This window comes from Nerophis ophidion, unplaced genomic scaffold, assembly GCF_033978795.1.
Source record: "Nerophis ophidion isolate RoL-2023_Sa unplaced genomic scaffold, RoL_Noph_v1.0 HiC_scaffold_97, whole genome shotgun sequence".
Taxonomy (NCBI): domain Eukaryota; kingdom Metazoa; phylum Chordata; class Actinopteri; order Syngnathiformes; family Syngnathidae; genus Nerophis; species Nerophis ophidion.
Genome location: NW_026907019.1, coordinates 176,542 through 185,466, shown reverse-complemented (window position 1 = coordinate 185,466; position 8,925 = coordinate 176,542).

The window sequence follows — 8,925 nt, the reverse complement described above, 5'->3', positions numbered from 1 at the left end:
TATTCATACACTAAATATGTATTTAATATTCATAAACTAAACATGTATTTAATATCTATACACTAAACATGGATTTAATATTAATACACTAAACATGTATTTAATATTCATACACTAAACGTGTATTTAATATTCATACAAAAACATGTATTTAAGTTCAATAAACTAAACATATATTTAATATTAATACACTAAAATGTATTTAATATTTATACACTAAACATTGATTTAATATTAATACACTAAACGTGTATTTAATAATAATTAACTAAACGTGTATTTAATATTTATACACTAGACGTGTATTTAATATTCATACACTAAACATGTAGTTATAATTTATACACTAAACATATATTTAATATTAATACACTACACATGTATTTAATATTAATACAAAAACATGTATTTAATTTTAATAAACTAAACATATATTTAATATTAATACACTAAGCATGTATTTAATATTCATACACTAAACATGTATTTAATATTAATACATTAAACATGTATTTAATATCTATACACTAAACATGGATTTAATATTAATACACTAAACATGTATTTAATATTCATACACTAAACGTGTATTTAATATTTATACAAAAACATGTATTTAAGTTCAATAAACTAAACATATATTTAATATTAATACACTAAAATGTATTTAATATTTATACACTAAACATTGATTTAATATTAATACACTAAACATGTATTTAATATTTATACACTAAACATGTATTTAATATTTATACACTAAACATGTATTTAATATTCATACACTAAACATGTATTTAACATTAATACACTGAACATGTATTTAATAATCATATACTAAACGTATGTGTAATTATATACTAATCATAAATTTAATATTCATACAGTAAACATGTATTTATTATCCTCTAAATAAGGCACACTTGGAAATAATGAATTTCTTTATGTGTGCAGTTGCGGCAGAAGTCCACAGGAGGGTGCACGTTCCCTCTTAATAAGTCCGGTCCTCTCCGTCTCTCTCTCTCTCTTTTTCCTTTTTTTTTGTTTCTTTTATTTTTTTTTACATAAGTTTGGTTTCTCATACACTTATATTTATACACTAAACATGTATTTAATATTAATACACTAAACATGTATTTAATATTAATACACTAAACATGTATTTAATATTTATACACTAAACATGTATTTAATATTATTACAAAAACATGTATTTAATTTTAACAAACTAAACATATTTTTAATATTAATACACTAAACATGTGTTTAATATTAATACACTAAACATATATTTAATATTAATACACTAAACATGTATTTAATATTAATACACTAAACATGTATTTAATATTTATACACTAAACATGTATTTAATTTTAGTAAACTAAACATGTATTTAATATTCATAGACTAAACATTTAGTTATTATCCATACACTAAACATGTATTTAATATTAATACAGTAAACATGTATTAAACATTTATACACTAAACATGTATTTAATATTAATACACTAAACATGCATTTAATATTTATACACTAAACATGTATTTAATATTCATCCACTAAACATGTATTTAATATTCTTAAACTAAACATGTATTTAATATTCATACACTAAACATGTATTTAACATTTATACACTAAACATGTAGTTAATATTAATACACTAAACATGTATTTAATATTTATACACTAAACATGTATTTAATATTCATACACTAAACATGTATTTAATATTAATACAAAAACATGTATTTAAGTTTAATAATCTAAACAAATATTTAATATTAATACACTAAACATGTATTTAACATTTATACACTAAACATGTACTTAATATTTATACACTAAACATGTATTTAATATTAATACAAAAACATGTATTTAATTTTAATAAACTAAACATATATTTAATATTAATACACTAAACATGTATTTAACATTTATACACTAAACATGTATCTAATATTAATACACTAAACATGTAATTAATATTAATACAAAAACATGTATTTAATTTTAATAAACTAAACATATATTTAATATTAATACACTAAACATGTATTAAATATTTATACACTAAACATGTATTTAATATTCATACAATAAACTTGTAGTTATTATTCTTACACTTAATATGTATTTAATATTAATACAAAAACATGTATTTAATTTAAAAAAACTAAACACATATTTAATATTAATACACTAAACATGTATTTAATATTAATACAAAAATATGTATTTAATTTTATTAAACTAAACATATATTTAATATTAATACACTAAACATGTATTTAATATTAATACACTAAACATGTATTTAATATTAATACACTAAACATGTATTTAATATTTATACACTAAACATGTATTTAATATTATTACAAAAACATGTATTTAATTTTAACAAACTAAACATATTTTTAATATTAATACACTAAACATGTGTTTAATATTAATACACTAAACATGTATTTAATATTCATACACTAAACATGTAGTTATTATTTGTACACTAAACTTGTATTTAATATTAATACACTAAACATGTATTTAATAAATAATACACTAAACATGTATTTAATATTAATACAAAAACATGTATTTAATTTTAATAAACTAAACATATATTTAATATTAATACACTAAACATGTATTTAATATTAATACACTAAACATGTATTTAATATTTATACACTAAACATGTATTTAATTTTAGTAAACTAAACATGTATTTAATATTCATAGACTAAACATGTATTAAACATTTATACACTAAACATGTATTTAATATTAATACACTAAACATGCATTTAATATTTATACACTAAACATGTAGTTAATATTAATACACTAAACATGTATTTAATATTTATACACTAAACATGTATTTAATATTCTTAAACTAAACATGTATTTAATATTCATACACTAAACATGTATTTAATATTAATACAAAAACATGTATTTAAGTTTAATAATCTAAACAAATATTTAATATTAATACACTAAACATGTATTTAACATTTATACACTAAACATGTACTTAATATTTATACACTAAACATGTATTTAATATTAATACAAAAACATGTATTTAATTTTAATAAATTAAACATATATTTAATATTAATACACTAAACATGTATTTAACATTTATACACTAAACATGTATTTAATATTAATACACTAAACATGTAATTAATATTAATACAAAAACATGTATTTAATTTTAATAAACTAAACATATATTTAATATTAATACACTAAACATGTATTAAATATTTATACACTAAACATGTATTTAATATTCATACAATAAACTTGTAGTTATTATTCTTACACTTAATATGTATTTAATATTAATACAAAAACATGTATTTAATTTTAAAAAACTAAACACATATTTAATATTAATACACTAAACATGTATTTAATATTAATACAAAAATATGTATTTAATTTTATTAAACTAAACATATATTTAATATTAATACACTAAACATGTATTTAATATTAATACACTAAACATGTATTTAATATTCTTAGACTAAACATTTAGTTATTATTTATACACTAAACATGTATTTAATATTAATACAGTAAACATGTATTTAATATTAATACACTAATCATGTATTTAATATTTATTAACTAAACATGTATTTAATATTTATACACTAAACATGTATTTAATATTAATACACTAAACATGTATTTAATATTTATACACTAAACATGTATTTAATATTCATACACTAAAAATGTAGTTATTATTTATACACTAAACATGTATTTAATATTAATACAGTAAACATGTATTAAATATTTATACACTAAACATGTATTTAATATTAATACACTAAACATGTATTTAATATTCATACACTAAACATGTATTTAATATTAATACAAAAACATGTATTTAAGTTTAATAATCTAAACAAATATTTAATATTAATACACTAAACATGTATTTAACATTTATACACTAAACATGTACTTAATATTTATACACTAAACATGTATTTAATATTAATACAAAAACATGTATTTAATTTTAATAAACTAAACATATATTTAATATTAATACACTAAACATGTATTTAACATTCATACACTAAACATGTATTTAATATTAATACACTAAACATGTAATTAATATTAATACAAAAACATGTATTTAATTTTAATAAACTAAACATATATTTAATATTAATACACTAAACATGTATTAAATATTTATACACTAAACATGTATTTAATATTCATACAATAAACTTGTAGTTATTATTCTTACACTTAATATGTATTTAATATTAATACAAAAACATGTATTTAATTTAAAAAAACTAAACACATATTTAATATTAATACACTAAACATGTATTTAATATTCATACAAAAATATGTATTTAATTTTATTAAACTAAACATATATTTAATATTAATACACTAAACATGTATTTAATATTAATACACTAAACATGTATTTAATATTCTTAGACTAAACATTTAGTTATTATTTATACACTAAACATGTATTTAATATTAATACAGTAAACATGTATTTAATATTAATACACTAATCATGTATTTAATATTTATTAACTAAACATGTATTTAATATTTATACACTAAACATGTATTTAATATAAATACACTAAACATGTATTTAATATTTATACACTAAACATGTATTTAATATTCATACACTAAAAATGTAGTTATTATTTATACACTAAACATGTATTTAATATTAATACAGTAAACATGTATTAAATATTTATACACTAAACATGTATTTAATATTAATACACTAAACATGTATTTAATATTAATACAAAAACATGTATTTAATTTTAATAAACTAAACATATATTTAATATTAATACACTAAACATGTATTTAATATTTATACACTAAACATGTATTAAATATTAATACAAAAACATGTATTTAATATTCATTCAATAAACATGTAGTTATTATTCTTACACTTAATATGTATTTAATATTAATACAAAAATATGTATTTAATTTTAATAAACTAAACATGTATTTAATATTTATACACTAAACATGTATTTAATATTTATACAGTAAAAGTGTATTTAATATTTATACACTAAACATGTATTTAATATTTATACACTAAACATGTATTTAATATTCATACACTAAAGGTATATGTAATTATATACTAAACATATATTTAATATTCATACAGTAAACATGTATTTATTATCCTCTAAATAAGGCACACTTGGAAATAATGAATTTCTTTATGTGTGCAGTTGCGGCAGAAGTCCATAGGAGGGCGCACGTTCCCTCTTAATAAGTCCGGTCCTCTCCGTCTCTCTCTCTCTCTTTTTCCTTTTTTTCGTTTCTTTTATTTTTTTTTTACATAAGTTTGGTTTCTCATACACTTATATTTATACACTAAACATGTATTTAATATTAATACACTAAACATGTATTTAATATTTATACACTAAACATGTATTTAATATTAGTACAAAAACATGTATTTAATTTTAATAAACTAAACATATATTTAATATTAATACACTAAACATGTATTTAATATTTATACACTAAACATGTATTTAATATTCATACACTAAACATGTATTTAATATGTATACACTAAAAATGTATTTAATATTCATACACTTAACATGTATTTAATATGTATACACTAAACGTGTATTTAATATTCATACACTAAACATGTATTTAATATTTATACAATAAACATGTATTTAATATTCATACACTAAAAATGTAGTTATTATTTATACACTAAACATGTATTTAATATTCATACACTAAAAATGTAGTTATTATTTATACACTAAACATGTATTTAATATTAATACAGTAACCATGTATTAAATATTTATACACTAAACATGTATTTAATATTAATACAGTAAACATGTATTAAATATTTATACACTAAACATGTATTTAATATTCATACACTAAACATGTAGTTATTATTTATACACTAAACATGTATTTAATATTTATACACTAAACATGTATTGGACATTTATAAATTAAACATGTATTTAATATTAATACAAAAATATGTATTTAATTTTAATAAACTAAACATGTATTTAATATTCATACACTAAACATGTATTTAATATTCATACACTAAACATGTATTTAATATTCATACGCTAATCATGTATTTAATATTAATACACTAATCATGTATTTAATATTTATACACTAAATATGTATTTAATATTCATACACTTTACATGTATTTAATATTCATACAATAAACATGAATTTAATATTCATACACTAAACATGTAGTTATTATTCATACACTAAACATGTATTTAATATTAATACACTAAACATGTATTTAATATTCATACACTAAACATGTAGTTATTATTTATACACTAAACATATATTCAATATTAATACACTAAACATGTATTAAATATTATAACACTAAACATGTATTTAATATTCAAACACCTAATATATAGTTATTATTTATACACTAAACATGTATTTAATATTAATACACTAAACATGTATTTAATATTCATACACTAAATATGTATTTAATATTCATACACTTTAAATGTGTTTATTATTTATACAATAAACATGAATTTAATATTCATACACGAAACATGTATTTAATATTAATACACTAAACATATATTTAATATTTATACACTAAACATGTATTTAATATTAATACAGTAAACATGTAATAAATATTTGTATACTAAACATGTATTTAATATTAATACACTAAACACGTATTTAATATTCATACACTAAACAAGTATTTAATATTCATACACTAAACATGTATTTAATATTAATACAAAAATATGTATTTAATTTTAATAAACTAAACATATATTTAATATTAATACACTAAACATGTATTTAATATTAATACACTAAACATGTATTTAATATTTATACACTAAACATGTATTTAATATTAATACGAAAACATGTATTTAATTTTAGTAAACTAAACATATATTTAATATTAATACACTAAACATGTATTTAATATTTATACACTAAACATGTATTTAATATTCATACACTAAACATGTAGATATTATTTATACACTAAACATGTATTTAATATTAATACAAAAACATTTATTTAATTTTAATAAACTAAACATATATTTAATATTAATACACTAAACATGTATGTATTATTAATACAAAAACATGTATTTAATTTTAATAAACTAAACATATTTAATATTAATACACTAAACATGTATTTAATATTCATACACTAAACATGTATTTAATATTAATACACTAAACATGTATTTAATATTAATACACTAAACATGTATTTAATATTCATACACTAAACATGTACTTATTATTTATGCACTAAACATGTATTTAACATTTATACACTAAACATGTATTTAATATTAATACAAAAACATGTATTTAATTTTAATAAACTAAACATATATTTAATATTAATACACTAAACATGTATTTAATATGAATACACTAAACATGTATTTAATATTCATACACTAAACATGTAGTTATTATTTATACACTAAACATGTATTTAATATTTATACACTAAACATGTATTTAATATTAATACACTAAACATGTATTTAATATTTATACACTAAACATGTATTTAATATTCATACACTAAAAATGTAGTTATTATTTATACACTAAACATGTATTTAATATTAATACAGTAAACATGTATTAAATATTTATACACTAAACATGTATTTAATATTAATACACTAAACATGTATTTAATATTAATACAAAAACATGTATTTAATTTTAATAAACTAAACATATATTTAATATTAATACACTAAACATGTATTTAATATTTATAGACTAAACATGTATTAAATATTAATACAAAAACATGTATTTAATATTCATTCAATAAACATGTAGTTATTATTCTTACACTTAATATGTATTTAATATTAATACAAAAACATGTATTTAATTTTAGTAAACTAAACATATATTTAATATTAATACACTAAACATGTATTTAATATTTATACAGTAAAAGTGTATTTAATATTTATACACTAAACATGTATTTAATATTTATACACTAAACATGTATTTAATATTCATACACTAAACGTATATGTAATTATATACTAAACATATATTTAATATTCATACAGTAAACATGTATTTATTATCCTCTAAATAAGGCACACTTGGAAATAATGAATTTCTTTATGTGAGCAGTTGCGGCAGAAGTCCACAGGAGGGCGCACGTTCCCTCTTAATAAGTCCGGTCCTCTCCGTCTCTCTCTCTCTCTTTTTCCTTTTTTTCGTTTCTTTTATTTTTTTTTTACATAAGTTTGGTTTCTCATACACTTATATTTATACACTAAACATGTATTTAATATTAATACACTAAACATGTATTTAATATTTATACAATAAACATGTATTTAATATTAATACAAAAACATGTAATTAATTTTAATAAACTAAACATATATTTAATATTAATACACTAAACATGTATTTAATATTTATACACTAAACATGTATTTAATATTCATACACTAAACATGTATTTAATATTAATATACTAATCATGTATTTAATATTAATACACTAATCATGTATTTAATATTTATACACTAAAAATGTATTTAATATTTATACAATAAACATGTATTTAATATTCATACACTAAAAATGTAGTTATTATTTATACACTAAACATGTATTTAATATCAATACAGTAAACATGTATTAAATATTTATACACTAAACATGTATTTAATATTCATACACTAAACATGTATTGAACATTTATAAATTAAACATGTATTTAATATTAATACAAAAATATGTATTTAATTTTAATAAACTAA